We start from the raw sequence: 17,760 nt of genomic DNA on the forward strand, positions 1-17,760 counted from the left end.
GAGAAATGGGGAGAGTGTGGGATAAAATCATATATAGTACCCGTGTATGAAATTCTCAAAAATATAAACTAATGTTTAAAAAACATGGATTTGTATGACAGTTTAAGAGATGCTTAAATTTCCATCCTTGTTAAGTTTTCATAAAACAGGATCGTGTTAACCATTTCATATTTCATTTATTTTTTAAGATTATATTACATTTTATTTTTTGAAAAATGATTTCGTTTATGTTTTAGAATCATAATCCCAGTGGATACATTTGCAATGCAATTTCCACCCATGAAGCTCAGGGTGGAAATATTTTAAGAGATGAGGTTGAAAAGTTGTCAGGAGCAGGGGATTAAGAGGATTGCTGTGAGATCATGTTTCTTAGGAATTTCAGAAGCTATGCCCATAAAAGTCTCACGAAAATGACTGCTTAAATATCAGATGAAGAACATTAGACATCATAGTAGAGACAGGGTAAAGCCCAAAAGCCCTCCACCCTAAGCAAAGTATTACTTAAAAAAAAAAAAAAAGCAGAGAAATCAATGCTGGAGTGTTCATTTTTGAAGGCAAGGTGGTTTTTTGTTTGTTTGTTTTGTTTTTTATTTTGCTTTATTTTAACAACTTCCTTCTAATTGTTCTTGGTTTTTAGAATCTAAAAGTTTAAGAGAACAGGACATGGTACCTCTCCTGTATAATCTCTGCACATAAAAGCTAAAATCAGAGTATTATCAGAAATCTGGAGCAAGTCAAGTCTACCTGGAGAGTTCCAGGAAAGCCTGAGTAACAGTTTGAGACTGTATGTGCTCGTGTGTGTGTGTGTGTGTGTGTGTGTGTGTGTGTGTGTGTGTGTGTGTATTCCACAGTCTTATTCCCTCTCAGAGTGAAGGCACTCCTGAAATGTTCTCATTGTCTCAACTATCTTGCATGGGACACTTTATTTCAGACATGAAGAGTCTCTAGGTTGTACAAGTGGATGTGTAAAATATCTTAGCCAATTCAGTCTTTGCTTTTTCAATGTCAAATGCTCGAGGATTCCAAGAGAGCTTATAGATAGTATTGGTTTTGGTTTTTTATCAAAACTTGGATGCTATTGATCACCCCTTGAAATTATTGTCAGAGCTGTGAAAGGAGAAATAAAGATATTAGTGTTAGAAATACAATGAAGACTTAAAGTTTAGAAGAATGAAACCTAAGATAAACATAGAGAGGACAAAAGAGCCTACTTTGAGTGAAGGTGTAGATAAAAATAAATCTAGAAAGGCTGATATCATAGATGTTAGCAACAAAATGCAACAGATGTGCTTAAAATTTCCTGAAAAGGAAATCCAGAGTAGCCATGAAGGAAAAAAATTTAAATGGAATCATCTCCAATACTGAGTTCTGGAGACAAAGACCAATGACTGGTATTTCCGGGGGAAACTTAACTTGATTCTAGGATTCTATTGCCTGATATGCATCAAACATAAAGAGAAATGTAGAGACTTCATATTAAGAATCATCTTCACATTGGCATTCTTCATAAAATGAAGTTACTCAAGTTTTTGTAACTGGAATTGAAAAGGAAATAAAAGGAAGCAAACTGAATAATTTAGAACTTTACAAAAGGAGCCCTTGGCTAGTCAATCAACTCAAAACCAAAAATCTAAAGGTGTTATTAAAAATCTCCTTAAGGGAAAATGTATATTATTCAATGGTCAGGATGATTAATATCTTTAAATGTCTTACTAATATGATTAAGTTCACAGAGTATTTTTCTGTTTCTAAAAAAGAAACAGAATTAGATACTATTTGGAGAACAAAGGCCTATGTAAGAAACCAAAGACCTCATACTGACACAAAAAATGTGGTATGATTAAGAATTATTTTCTCTTGTTTAGCACAGTATCAATTATGAGGGATTATGTGTTCTTGTCAATGGGTCACCTTATAGTACTTTTAGCTGAAATGAAACTCATATTGTTTAATATTGTTTAGCCATAATAGTCAACAGTTTTACATAACGCCTTACATTTTATAAGGTTTATTTGTTTCTAAGTTTTTACACTAAACATCTCATTCAAAAAAGACAAAAGAAAATCAGTCAAAATGAAACAGAAGAGAAATTAACAAAAATCAAACAATGGTGTGGCCCACACATTTTAGGAAATACAAAGATATGAAATGTTACAGAAAGAAACACATTTCTTTGCCTCATTCAATGTGAGGTCCATGGGCTCTTCTAAGTGATATGCATATGGAATAATTTGCTAAAGAATATTATTTAAAGTCATAAGTGGGCTAATGAAAAAAATTATTAAAATTGATACTGGAATGGGGAGAGAATGAATCCATGATCTATATACTTTGGAGATAAATAGTAAATATTGCCTAAAAGATAAATCCAGACATAAAAATAAAAGGATTTAATTGATAGTCCAAATGATAACTGCATAAGAACTGAACAAAATGTCTTCATGTAGTTGCAATGTGGATCTCAGTGAAGGGATAACAGAGGGAGGGAGAAGGATTTTGTTTGTTTCATTCTTTTCAAAGCTCCTTGAAGTGAAGATCTTCGAGCTCTCATGGATTTCTCACTCTCTCTTCTGCAATGATCTCTGAACCTTAGAAAACGGGGATGTAACTGTCTGGAATATTTTGTGTCTTTGATTGCTTATTGAGGGACAATATAGCCTTCATTACATTGCCATAGTAACTTCTGCCCCTTGACTCCAGTGGCTATGGTATGCTCTGAGGAAATCACGAGCAGGCTGTACACAGAAAAGAAGTTTTTTACATGCCTTGTCAAGCCACTGATTATTGTAGCTCTAAAGGTTCACAGGTGGGAAAGAGTAGCAATTAATTTTCTATTCTGGTAGCATGCATATCAACTTTCATATTAGCCAGTAGAGAGGGCTATTCAATTCTGGCTGGCAAAAAAGAGCAATGTCAATAGTATGTAAACTTTTTGAGTCTTAGAAAACTCAATGTTGTTCAAAATTATAAATAGATCTACCACAAGAACCAGCAATACAATTTTGGGCATATAACCAAATGTCTCTATATACTACTTCAGTTATACTTCTTTCCCCATTGTCAGTGTTACTTTATTCACAATAACAAGGAAATGGAAACTGGCTAGAAGTCAATAAATTGGTGGATGGATAGTGCAAATGTAGCTTCTTATTTTTTTATTCGATATATTTTTTATTTACATTTCAAATGATTTCCCATTTCCTGGCTCCCCACTCCCCGAAAGTCCCATAAGCCCTCTTCCCTCCCCCTGATCCCCCATCCAACCGTTCCCACTTCCCTGTTCTGGTATTGCCCTACAATGCTGCACTGAGCCTTTCCAGAACTAGGGGCCACTCCTCTGTTCTTTGTGGACATCATTTAATATGTGGATTATGTCTTGGGTATTCCAAGTTTCTATGCTAATATCCACTTATCGGTGAGTGCATACCATGATTGATCTTTTGAGACTGGGTTGCCTCACTTAGTATGATGTTCTCCAGTTCCATCCATTTGTCTACGAATTTCATGAATTCATTGTTTCTAATGGCTGACTAGTACTCCATTGTGTATATATACCACAGTATTTGTATCCATTCCTCAGTTGAGGGAAATCTGGGTTCTTTCCAGCTTCTGGCTATTATAAATAGGGCTGCTATGAACATAGTGGGGCATGTATCCTTATTACATGCTGGAGAATCCTCTGGGTATATGCCCAGGAATGGTATAACAGGGTCCTCTGGAAGTGACGTGCCCAGTTTCCTGAGGAACCACCAGACTGATTTCCAGAGTGGTTGAACCAATTTGCAACCCCACCAGCAGTGGAGGAGTATTCCTCTTTCTTTACATCCTAGCCAAAACCTCCTGTCTTCTGAGATTTTAATCTTAACCATTCTGACTGGTGTGAGGTGAAATCTCAGGGTTGTTTTGATTTGCATTTCCCTAATGACTAATGAAGTTAAGCATTTTTTAAGATGCTTCTCAGCCATCTGAAGTTCTTCAGATGAAAATTCTTTGTTTAGCTCTGTACTCCATTTTTAATAGGGTTTTTTGGTATTCTTGGGTCTAACTTCTTGAGTTCTTTGTATATATTAAATATTAACCCTCTGTCTGATGTAGGGTTGGTGAAGATCTTTTCCCAATTTGTTGGTTGCTGATTTGTCCTTTTGATGGTGTCCTTTGCCTTACAGAAACTTTGTAATTTTATGAGGTCCCATTTGTCAATTCTTGATCTTAGAGCACAAGCTATTGGAGTTCTGTTCAGAAACGTTCCCCCTGTACCAATGTCCTCAAGGGTCTTCCCCAGTTTCTTTTCTATTAGCTTCAGAGTGTCTGGCTTTACATGGAGGTCCTTGATCCAACTGAAGTTGAGCTTAGTACAAGGAGATAAGGATGGATAAATTCACATTCTTCTGCATGCTGACCTCCAGTTGAACCAGCACCATTTGTAGAAAGGGTTATCTTTTTTCCACTGGATGTTTTCAGCTCCTTTGTTGAGGATCAAGGGGCCATAGGAGTGTGGGTTCATTTCTGGATCTTCAATCCTATTCCATTGATCTGCTTGCCTGCCACTGTACCAATACCATGCAGTTTTTAACACTTGTGCTCTGTAGTATTGCTTGAGGTCTGCGATACTGATTCCCCCAGAATTTCTTTTGTTGTTGAAAATAGTTTTAGCTATCCTGGGTTTTTGGTTATTCCAGATGAATTTGAGAATTGCTCTTTCTAATTCTATGAAAAACTGAGTTGGGATTTTGATGGGGATTCCGTTGTATCTGTATATTGCTTTTGGCAAGATGGCCATTTTAACTATTAATCCTGCCAATTCACGAGCATGGCAGATTTTTCCATTTTCTGAGGTCTTCTTCCATTTCCTTCTTCAGAGACTTGAAGTTCTTGTCATACAGATCTTTCACTTGTTTTGTCAGAGTCTCACCAAGGTACTTTATATTGTTTGGGGCTATTGTGAAGGGTGTCATTTCCCTGTCTTCTTTCTCAGCCTCCTTATCCTTTGAGTATAGGAAGGCTACTGATTTGCTTGAGTTGATTTTATAACCGGCCACTTTGCTGAAGTTGTTTATCAGCTGTAGGAGTTCTCTAGTGGAGTTTTTTGGGTCACTTAAGTATACTATCATATCGCCTGCAAATAGTGATAGTTTACTTCTTCCTTTCCAATTTGTATCCCTTTGACCTCCTTATGTTGTCCAATTGTCCTAACTAGTACCTCAAGTACAGTATTGAAAAGATATGGAGAGAGGGGGCAGCCTTCTCTAGTGCCTGATTTTAGTGGGATTGCTTCAAGTTTCTCTCTATTTAGTTTGATGTTGGCTACCAGTTTGCTGTATATTGCTTTTACTATGTTTAGGTATGGGCCTTGAAGTCCTGTTCTTTCCAAGACATTAAGCATGAAAGGATGCTGAATTTTGTCAAATGCTTTTTCAGCATCCAATGAAATGACCATGTGGTTTTTTTCTTTCAGTTTGTGTATGCAGTGGATTGCATTGTTGGATTTCCATATATTGAACCATCCCTGCATCCCTGGGATGAAGCCTACTTGATCATGGTGAATGATGGTTTTGATGTGTTCTTGGATTAGGTTGGCAAGAATTTTATTGAGTATTTTTGCATCGATGTTAATAAGGGAAATTGGCCTGAAGTTCTCTTTCTTTGTTGGATCTTTGAGTGGTTTTGGTATCAGAATAATTGTGGCTTCATAGAAGGAGTTGGGTAGTGTTCCTTCTGTTTATATTTGGTGGAATAGTTTGAAGAGTATTGTTGTTAGTTCTTCTTTGAAGGTCTGATAGAATTCTGCACTGAAACCATCTGGTTCTGTGCTTTTTTTTAGTTAGAAGACTTTCTATGATCCCTTTCTATTTCTTTAGGGGCTATGGGACTGTTTAGATGATCTATTTGATCCTGATTTAATTTTGGTATTTGTTATCTGTCTAGGAAATTGTCTATTTCCTCCAGATTCTCCAGTTGTGTTGAGTAAAGATTTTTGTAGTAGGATCTGATGGTTTTTTGAATTTCCTCTATTTCTGTTGTTATATCTCCCTTTTCATTTCTAATTTTGTTAATTTGGATACTGTCCATGTGCCTGTTGGTTAGTCTGACTAAGGGTTTATCTATCTTGTTGATTTTCTCAAAGTACCAGGTCCTGGTTTGTTGATTCTTTGTCTGATTCTCTTTGTTTCCACTTGATTGATTTCAGCCCTGAGTTTGATGATTTCCTGTCTTCTACTCCTCCTGGGTGGATTTGCTTCTTTTTGTTCCACAGCTTTCATGTGTACACAGAATTTTTGCAAATGTATTTTTAATTAAAGTGAATCTGATGACATCTCACAAATAAAGAAGGACCGTTATGAGTAAATAGAGAAAGGCTATTTTACAAGGGTGCCAAATTTTAGCTAAATTACATACATTCAGTGTTTTTTATAAGGTAGTACTTATGAGGATTGAAAAATGGACATTGACTAAAGAACTAGGTGTTCAGGGATCAGCCTGGATCTACTTGATCATGTACAGTAAAGTGTAACAATTGTAAATAATATTAATCACCAATCTAAGCAAAAACCAGGACTTTTTGTAAATAATGTTAGAAAAATAAGCCTGGAATGTGTTTCAGGGATCATCAGACCTCTCTTTCTATTTCAGTGTTAGAGTGCAAGTGTTCCATAAAACAGGGTTACCATAGATACTACACTCAAGCAGTGCCTAGCAGTAACTATATAAATATAAATGACTCCAGACAGAAGACCCACAGATACATAGCAGAGAAACACAATGATAGTTGCTGTAGAGAAATAAATTAGGGAGAGAAGCCAGGACACAGGGCTGCCACAAGGCAAAAGCTACCTGGTACACTGAAGGTGGAGCTACTCAGAGCCTTAGCAATCCCACTGCCATCCAAAAAACCTACAGGCACACAGTGTGACTGGAAGGTAGCAGTAGAAGTCTAAAAGGGAAAGCATCAAGCTAAACATTATTTACAACTTTATGACTTCTAGACAGCTGAAGTCATCTTCTCATTGATTTCCTATCTCTTTCTTTTGGAATGTGAGTGTCTATTCAATGCCTGTACCAACACCTAACATTAGAGCCACATAATTTTTTAGATTTCACAAGTTCCTAACAACAAGGGTGTTCAGCTTTGGATGAATGTGTGTTCGCATTTGTAGTGGCTATTCCTGGTTGTCAACTTGACTATATATGGAATGAACTACAATCTAGAATTGGAAGGCTTACCTGTGATCCTAATCTGGAGGTTCAGAGATATAGGTTTCTGATCTGGATCTTGGCATGGAGATCTTGAAGCATAGTGGCTATGAAGGCCAGAAGATTAAGGCAAGGAGATCTCCAAGTTCAAGATCATCTGGGATTAAAGGCATGGAGGCATACATGCCTTTAATCTGGGCCACACACTCTACTGGAGACCCACACTCCTTTAATCTGGGCCACACCCTCTGCTGGAGACCTACAGCCTTTAATCTGGGCTACACACTGTGCTGAAGATCTATAGAAGGACATTGGAAGAAGGAAGATTTACTCACTCTTCCTTGCCTGCTTGCTTCGTGGGACTGAGCAACTGCTAGATCCTTGGACTTCCATCCACAACTGCTGCTGCCCATTTTTGGGGAGTTGGACTTTAGACTGTAAGTCATCGACAAATTCCCTAACTCTATAGAGACTGCCCATACATTCTGTGACTCTAGAGAACCCAAACTAATACAGCATTCATTTGGATGAATTATAGTTAAGAGTTTGAATTATTAGCTAAGAGTTTGGAGATATTGACATGGGATCAATTTTGCTGTGTATACAAAAAAGACATGGATTTGGGGAGCAGGAGTAGCATTCTATGATCTAGATGTCATTTTTATTCAAAATTCACAGATTGAAAACTGTACCAGTTACTCTTACTGTTGGAAACAAACGTCTGGCAAGAAGCACGGTATCAAGAGATTTGGAGCTAGTCACATGCCATCTGTGGTCAAGCAGCAGAATGACCAATTGAAGTGGGCCATCAGCTTCAGGGATATTCAAAGATACAACTTCCTTCAGTAAGTCTCTCTACCTTCTCTTGGTTTACAACCTTCTACAAACAGCAGCACTAGCAAGAGAACAACTGTTCAACACCTGTGCCCTTGGGTTTAAATTTGCATTCAAATAAGAGCAAAAGCTAATTCTCAATGTGATGCTAATTGGATGTGGAGCCTTTCAAGGACTAAACACTTTACAAACTGAATTTGTACCCTTATTAAAGAAGACCCAAAAACTGTTATGTCCCCTTTACCATATGAGGACCCAGGACTTACTACTTTAAGAACTGGGAAGATTAAGCTTTTGTTGTTTATAAGAGGCTCTACTGAGGATGGTTTCCTAAAGCCAAGACAAATACCCTGTGAAGGAGAAATCTCAGGTCCCCTTCAAACTTCAGCATTACCTTCCTAGCCAGAAAAGAAAATACTGAGGAAGTAGATCACAAAGGTTCACTGTTTTAGGGAATATGGCCACTGTATCTTTCCACGATCTGTGGATGACTCCATACCTGTGTGGTTATGGAAAGGACTAGCTGGACATTGCGAGTTACCCCAAAAAAAGGAAGAAAGAAAGAAAGAAAGAAAGAAAGAAAGAAAGAAAGAAAGAAAGAAAGAAAGAAAGAAAGAAAGAAAGGAAGGAAGGAAGGAAGGAAGGAAGGAAGGAAGGAAGAAAGAAAGAAAGAAAGAAAGAAAGAAAGAAAGAAAGAAAGAAAGAAAGAAAGAAAGAAAGAAAGAAAGAAAGAAAGAAGGATGCTAAGTAGCAAGGGGCAATATTGATGAGGACATGTGAAGATTTGGAAGGGTGGTTTTATATATATGCAGGAAGTGAGTTAACTCTATTAGTATATAAAAGAAGAAAACATTCCCAAATATCACAAAGATAAAAATGAATAACAAACAACAAAAGACCATAATATTTGCTCAAGTGTTTGGCATTATTGACATTCATGTCACATCTTCAATTTTAGAATTCCAGTCATTTCATAACCTGGGCTAGAAAGTATTGTAAATTATATATATATATATATATGTATATATATATATATATATATATATATATATATATCCTGGAGTTGGAGAGATGTCTCATCAGGTGAAATAAAAGCATATAGCATGTACTATTATTCTGGCAGATAATAGATTCAGTTCTCAACACTCACATTGAGTGGCTCATAACCACCTGTAACTCAAAATCCACACCATCCAATAACTCTGTCTCCTGTAGTACTTGAATATGCATGCAAGACAGATAGACAGACAGAAAGACACACACACACACACACACATATAAAACTAAAAATATAAATATTTTAAAATTTTTTCAAGAGAATATGTCTTCCCAAACCCTAAACTAATATTACTATTTATATAATTAATAAAATAAAATATTAATAAAAGATGTATGTAAATGTACATATATTTATATATTATACATAATACATGTGGAGTACACATGGATTTTTGCTTAACTTCACAATTATATGTGTATAGTTTCTTAATAGATAATTATTGTGCACAATTTCTTTAATTGCCTATAGAAATACATGGTACGTACCTAATTTAGTGTTCATAAAATGTTCTCTAGGAGATAGTAAAGAATAAATTCATAATCATCATCTCCATAGATACTCATGTTCTTTTTTATTTTATTAGATATTTGCTTTATTTACATTTTAAATGGTACCCCTTTTCTTCGTTAACCCCCAAAAAATCCCTTATCCCATTCCCCATCTCCCTGCTTATCACCCCTCCCCCACTTTCCTGACCTGGCATTCCCCTATACTGGGGAATCGAGCCTTCATACGACCAATGGCCTCTCCTCTCATTGATGTCTGAAATGGCCATTCTCTGCTACATATATAGCTAGAGCCATGAGTCCCTCCATGTGTACTCTTTGGTTGGTGGTTTAGTCCCTGGGTGCTCTGGGTTGTACTGGTTGGTACATATTATAGTTTCTCCTATGGGGCTACAATCCTCTTCAGCTCTTTGGGTCCTTTCTCTAGCTGCTCAGTTTGGGGAACCTATGCTCAGTCTATTAGTTGACTGTGAGCCATGAGGCAGCATGTTGTTGATATAATGATTATGCATTTACATTTAGGGTCTCCCATGTAATAGACACAAATGTATTATGTGTGTTTTAGGGTTTTCAACCTTTTCCTATTCATTTTCAGGTAGCATTTGTTGGTGATTTCTTCTACATACATTCCCTTCAGTCTATCTATTCTTCATCTATGTCTAACTTGCTCAAATTGCAAAAAGAAGGAGCCTGGGTTTTAATATGTTCTTCACAATTCATATCCACTCAGAACCTGGAGCTGTGGTTTTACATGAGGAAAGAGACCTTAAAGCTATAACTAGTGAAGGTAAAATGAGATAATACTGGATTAAGATAAAAAATCCACTGACTAGCAACCATATAACAAGAGTTAAAAATACACTATTCTAGGTCATAAAGAAGAAAAATACTTCACAACAGCACATAACCACAATAGCAAAAATGAACAATGGACACTGAGAAGCTCATTTGTTCAAGCATGCATCTTTATTGACATTCACTTCACATCTTCAGTGTCAGACTTTTCTATTCAACCATAAGGGATAAAGAGCTGTTGTAAAAGAATTGTCTTTACATGGGGGAACAGAGCACCTAAAGATGGATGAAGAAAAGTCTGAGACGCAATATATACCAAGGATCATGAAGTATTGTTGGGAGCCACCAGACACTAGAAAAAAAGCATAAAGTGGTGTTTGCCTTACTGTTATCAAAGGGAAGATATAACACTGCCAATATTGTGACTTTTGGCTTACTGCCTGCAGGACAAAGCAAATACAGTTCTGTCGTGTAAGGGTACCAGACAAAGTAGTAATATGTTATGACAGCCAAAGAAACTAAGACAAACTTTAGAGAAACTGTATTATAAAGGATCACTTAAATGGATGACTACATTATGCTGGCTAAATGCAGATTAAATGTGCCTGTCTTCAACTTTAAGTTAAAAATCTTTTCTAAAAAGAGCTCAGGTGAGGCTTTGAAGATATTTTAGTAGCCTTAAAATTTGCTGTCTTTCTGGGCCCGGGGTTAGAAGCAAAAGGATGGAAGGGCTATTATCAGGAGAGCATGGGTGGTCTGGAAATTAAGGCTCCCTGCTTTGCCTGGTAATAACCTAGCCAGTCCCTGCCATTTCTTGAGTCAGAGGAGGAAAAAAATGTGTGATTTCACCGAGAATCTCATTATTTGGACCAAAAGCAGGTGTTAATCTAAGGTCAGTGCCACAACAGAGAAAATAGATTGTTCCCAGTTGGAGTCTCCAAGTATCTTGCATCAAGTGTGAGCCAAAGGTCCACAGCCCCAGTCTCTTGAATGCTGTTTACCAGCAACAGCAGATTAGGTTATAAGAGTTAGTGGCGGGTGTGCTCTTGGTAAGCCGAGGGAGAAAGATGCTTGCATTGACAGACTGGAACAAGCTGTGCTGGGTGTTCTCTGTACCTTGCAGCTGGTGATTAGAAATTTACAAAGGGGTGTAGTAGAGAGGCACCAGGGTCATATCCTCAGGATCCAGATATAATTTGACTTCTTTCTACAGAAATAACCAACCTCCCTTGCTTCCTGAAATTCTTCTGTTTGATGAGTAACAGATCCACAAGGCAACATGTTAATAAGAAATTAAATTTATCCCACAGTAGGAAAAAGTCTGAACAAGATAGCAGTTTTCAAATTACATGCCTAATTCTAGGACTATAGTGTAACCTCTACACTCCCTGCTCACCGTCCCTTCTTTTATTTTTTTTTTTACTCATTTTTTATTGGTTATTTTATTTGTTGACATTTCAAATGTTCTCACCCTTCCCAGTTTCCCCTCTACAAAGCCCCTATCCCATCCCCTCCCCATTGCTTACATGAGGGTGCTCTCCTACCCATCCATCCACTTCTGCCACAACTCCCGAGCATTCCTCTATACTGGGGCATTAAGTCTTCAGAGAGCAAAGAGCCTCCCCTCCCATAGATGCCAGATAAGGCAATCCTCTGCTACATATGCAGTTAGAGCCATGGATCCCTCCATGTGTAGTCTTTGGTTAGTGCATCTTCTCTTCTTATTTAGGGCAACAATCAAATAGATTGTCTTAAATGGATTCCTGAAACACATTTTTAAAAACAAACACTCTCTAATTTTGATGATATTATCCTCCTGGGCTCGGTAGAACTTCTAAACACAAGGACATTCAGACACAAAGTGTTCACAGGTGCTTCTTTCTATTGAATATAAAGATACCTCTTTTTAAAAATACCTCCCTCTATTTATTGTTTTGGTCTATTCTTGTTCTTTTGCAGTGCATAAATGCTTCTGCCCTCCAAAGTGTTATGTTGACTTGATAGCATTAGGAAATAGGATGCTGGGGGATGAAAATATGAAAGCACGGTCTTCATGAAGGGCATTAATACATAGATAAATGAGATGAGACCCACCCCACCCCCAGAAAGCTGCCTCAGGATCCTTGGCCATGTAATGCTACAAAAAGCCATCAATTTTGAATGAGGAAACAGGCACTCATTAGACAAAGATCATCATACCAGGCTTCCCAGAGCTGTGAACCATGCATTTCTGTTTTCTGTAGTCTGAATATGGTAATTTATTACAGCAGCCCAAATGCACTAAGACATCTTCATTAACTGCTTTTAAGAATTAAAATTTTATATGAGAGCTTAGAAAGAAAACAGAATCCTGGGTTGTAGTAAAATGACTGAGACATAGAAGCTGACTAAAGGACCATCATTGTGGGAGAACAAACTGTGGGAAACCAGACTTTCAACAGCTCTCACCTTGAGAATCCACTGACCTTTTGTCGGGAGCTGAACCACCCCCTCCTTCACACAAGGCTGATCTTGAGAATCAACTGATCCTTATCTTGGCTGAACATCTGGAGTTATCTAGGTGGAACCAGCATTCCAGAAAAACTGCTAGATGTTTCAAGCCCACAGTCAGCCTCTGCCCCAGATGACCTTCCCTCTTTCTGTGCCTCTAGCATTCCCCCTCAGCCCCTCCCTATTTCCTCACTTTGTGTTCATAACCAGGCCTTCAGCCTTTCATTAAACAGACCTTGACAAGACAACCCTTTGATTGGTCTTGCTCCCTTTTCTCGCCCGTTTCTCTTTCAGGCTTGGTCCTCCTCGACCCCCGAATAACTAGGTCCCGTGGAACGCCAACCCTCCCCCCCCCGAATAACTAGGTCCTGTGGGACGGGATACATCATATGGCCACCACTATGGTGACTTGAATAATATAATTAATTAATAAATAAATAAATACTTCATTAGAATCCAAAATATAATGTAAGTAAGAAGGCAGATCCTGTTAGAACACTATGCAATCAGCTCCAACCACTTGATTTTATTCCCATGACCCACATGGTAGAATGAGGGAACTAACTGACTTATGAGAACTGAATGCGGCATGCAGACTCATCACTTCATTTTATTAAGAAATAAAATAAATATTTCTTAATGCAATAAAAATTAATTTAATGTAATTAAATGATCATAATGTAATTAAATTAATGTAATGAAAGAATTCAAAGTATAAAATAAAATCCTTTGAATTTATACCAATATAAATATACATGGTTTATAAGTAAGTGGGCAAACAAAAAAAAAGATAGTTCCAATAATTTGTCTGGATAATGTCCTCTCAAAATAGTATAGCATGATTCTCTAATCCTAAAATGAACTTCACACTGTAATTTCTGTCCACAAAATATCAAGTGAAAAGGTAGCTGAATGATCTGATCAGAATGGATAAAAGTGATGAGTTTGGGCATCTAGCCTTGTGATCAAAGTTAAAATCAACAATGCAAAGTCATGTTGATAATATGAATATTTGAAAGTATAAGATAAAAATGGAATTTGACCCCACTCTGGAAGACCCAACAAGCAGCTGAAAAAGTCAGATGCAGATATTTGCAGCCAACCAATAGACAGAAGCAGCTGACCCCTGTTGTTGAATTAGGGAAGGCTGAAAGAAGATGAGGAGAAGGGCAATCCTGTATGAGGACCAGCAGTCTCAGTCAGGATCTCCAGATCTCTCAAACACTGGACCACCAAACAGGCAGCATACACCAGCTGATATGAGGCCCCTAGCACACATACAGTAGAGGACTGCTGGGTCTGTGTTCATTCAGAGATAATGCACCTAACCCTCAAGAGACTGGATGCAGCAGAGAGTTTAGAGGTCAGGTGGGGTAGGGAGTGGGGACATCCAGGTGGAGACAGGGGTGTGGAGAGGAGATATGGGATGTGGAACAGTCAGAGGGTAGATGGAAGGATAAAATATGGAGTGTAAAAATAAATTAATTAATTCCTAAAAATGAAAAAAAAAGTGGAATTTGACCTCTGTGGTTTTCCACTAAACACCCACAGTATCAGTCTAAGCTTGAGATAAAGATTTACAGAATTCAGAGTAGCACATCATATGAAACAGCTTATTGATATGCTAAACTATCAAGATTATGGAAAATGAGGAGAAAATGTTAGAAAGACTCTTATAGCCTTGAGTAGTTCCAAGAAACATGGTAACAAATGAAATGTGGTATCGGGGATAGAGTGTGGGAATGGCTAAAATGGTATCATTTGAATGCTAACAAATATCAACATGGACTTTACTTAGTAATAATGTATGTATATACGTGGATTTACTTAATAATGCATGTATACACATATATAAATTGATCTTGAAAAATAGATAATGTTAGTATAGGATATTAGTAAATACAGAAAATCAGATATAGAGTGCTATATTTCCAACATTTCTATAAAACTAAAGCAACCATTACGTAGTTTTTATTTAAAAAAGTATACATATATATGTATGTATTCCTTGTTTTCTTGTGTGTGTGTGTGTGTGTGTGTGTGATATGTATTAATATGTTCATATGTGTAAATGAGTGTACCTGTCCATACATGTTCTTTGGGATGTCAGAAATTATTATAGTGTGTTTGCCTCAATCACCTTCTACATATTATATCCAGAAAGTTTCTCTCATTAAAGCTAATGGATTCTGTGAGTTTGGCTAGCCAGAGGATCCAAAGGTCGAATTTCCAGCATGAAGATTACAGCATGGAGATCACTGCACATTTTTTGGTATGTATGATGGGAATCAAAACTTGGTCTTTTTCAGTGTGTCAAGAACTACATCAACTAAGTCATCTCCCCACCATATTCTTGGTTTTCAAACTATAGCTAGATAGACCTCTTGAACATTCGTCCAGCCAAGCATAGAATTAAAGTTCAAAATAGGCTATAGGGCAGATGATGTTATGATGGGTTAGTAAAATAACAGAGTGCAAATTTAAGTGATCTAGTCAACAGGTGGCAAAGCTAGAACAGTCAGAAAGTCACTACTTCTAAGCATCATTCCACACTCCTCTACCATAGGAAACTATAGGAAATACAAAGTGGTCTCTTTTTTTAAAGATTTATTTATTTGTTTTATGTATGTGAGTGCACCATTCCTCTCTTCAGACACACCAGAAGAGGGTATTGGATCCCATTACAGATGTTTGTGAGCCACCATGTGGTTGCTGTGAATTGAACTCAGGACCTCTGAAAGAGCAGTAGATGCTCTTAAGCACTGAGCCATCTCTCCAGTAGTAGAAGTAGCAGTAGTAGTAGACTCCCGAAGTAGTCTTTATGTGCATTTTTAAAATTAAAAAAATCACTTTACAAATGTTGTCAATGACTAAGTCAACAACAAAGAAAACAAGTGACCAAAAAAGGTGATAAAGAATACGCTAATTGCAATAAGCATCAAAATTATGAAATATAACAAATAACATAATAGAATATCTACATAAGAAACAATAAAATGTTATCAAGAAATACTAATGAAACCTAAGTTAATATAGGTATGTAATATGAATGATCTTCATAAAATAAATGAAATAAATTATTCTGAACCTTCTACAGATTCCTTAAAGTTACAATTCTCTGTGTGTTGAACTTATAAATTATCTTAGAATTTAGGTTGAAAGCCATAAATTTCAAATAGTTAAAATATGATTCAAATAAAAAATTGAAATGATCTTTAAAATAGTTGAATAAAATTTGGAGGAAAGTGAAATACACCTTTACTTCATATCATACATAAATATCAATTGATTCAATAGTTATAAATATAACAGAGAAAATTATGTATTTAGTACATAACATAAAATAACTTCATGGATGGTCTTTGAATATGAAAATTTTTAAATGGAATACCAGAAAGTAAAATATAAAGAAAACAAAATTTAGCCACAAAAATTACAACTGTATATCCTCCAAATAGTCTCATAAAAAAAGAGAAACATAAATCATGTACTGGAGAAAGATAATGCACATATCTGAATATATGAAGATCTATGTTTCAAAACATAAAAGCTAACTGATCAAGGAGAAAGGAGAAATTGAAGGAGAGCTTCATGATGAGGACTTCCCTAGCACACAACAAGTGTATGAAGGCCATTCATTCAGTCTGAGAAGTCATCTGGGATGTGCAAGTGGAAAGTGTCATGCCACAAGAGATAAAGGAATCAGAAGATGTGCAGAGACCAATAAAACTATCAGGGATGAAGTGCTTGGCAAAGGTGGTGAGAGAATTTTTTTCTAAAACTGGGCTAACTCATTCTAGGGATAACATAGAACATAGTAGTAGAATAAAACATATGCACACATTAACACAGGAATTCTACTCCTGCACATGTGCATATACATGGTAATATATATGCTTATTGCTTATAAATAATACTAACTGGATCAAACTGGACTATGTCCAAATATATACAAACACTAAAATGGGATGTAGTTTATAAAATGCTTTAACAATCGAATTTGTGAAAATGAGTTCACTGTAATGAAATGTTAGTCTCCCTAACAACATTTACCCAAAGAACAGACATAAACTATTTAGTGGATTAATTCATTTCTATGAGTTCAAATGCATTGATACATATTAGAATTTGTGTTTCAATTTAAAATTTCAAAAGAAGAGTAAATATATTATAAAGATCAAAAGTCTGCTTACCTTGGACACTGGGATGATAACCATAGTTTAATGATTGCTACTGAATGTTTGGGAGATTTCTCCTGTCCTGCTGGTATAGTGCACCATGATTTCCACAATGATTTCATGGTTGTTTATTTTCTCCATTATGATTCATGAAGTTATAGTTCATACTTCACTCACTCCTAAAGTGAGTATATGGTAAACATGAAAAGACATGGGTTAGAAAAATTGCTCAGTGGTTAAGAGTTTGTTCTCCTTGCGCAGAAGACCATAAGTTCAGTTACCAGCAGCCCAGCTGGGTAATACAAATATCTGCAATGACAGTGCTAGGGTATCTGACAATCTCTTCTGGGCTCTGAGCAGCTGAGCTCACACGTGAATATTCTGGCACATAGACAAAATCCTATGGACACAGCAAAAAATAAAATATATCTTATGAAAAAAGAAAAAAATTATTTTGCATTAAGATGTATTTTCTTCACATATTTAAAAGTTTTATAATACTGTTCTATTGCAATGTATTTTCTCTTCCCAAACTATTGCAGGCCACACAACAAAAGAATTTTATAATCTCCTTCCAAGGCTTAACTGACTTGTCGAATATTGAATTAAAATAAAAGGAAATAGAATTTTTATGGTAGAAGAAATGATGATTGGACCTTCTTTCTTAATTACAAATTACACATGGCTTCCAATAAAGTCATTCTGA

The sequence above is a fragment of the Apodemus sylvaticus genome, chromosome 11, assembly GCF_947179515.1.
Source record: "Apodemus sylvaticus chromosome 11, mApoSyl1.1, whole genome shotgun sequence".
Lineage (NCBI taxonomy): Eukaryota > Metazoa > Chordata > Mammalia > Rodentia > Muridae > Apodemus > Apodemus sylvaticus.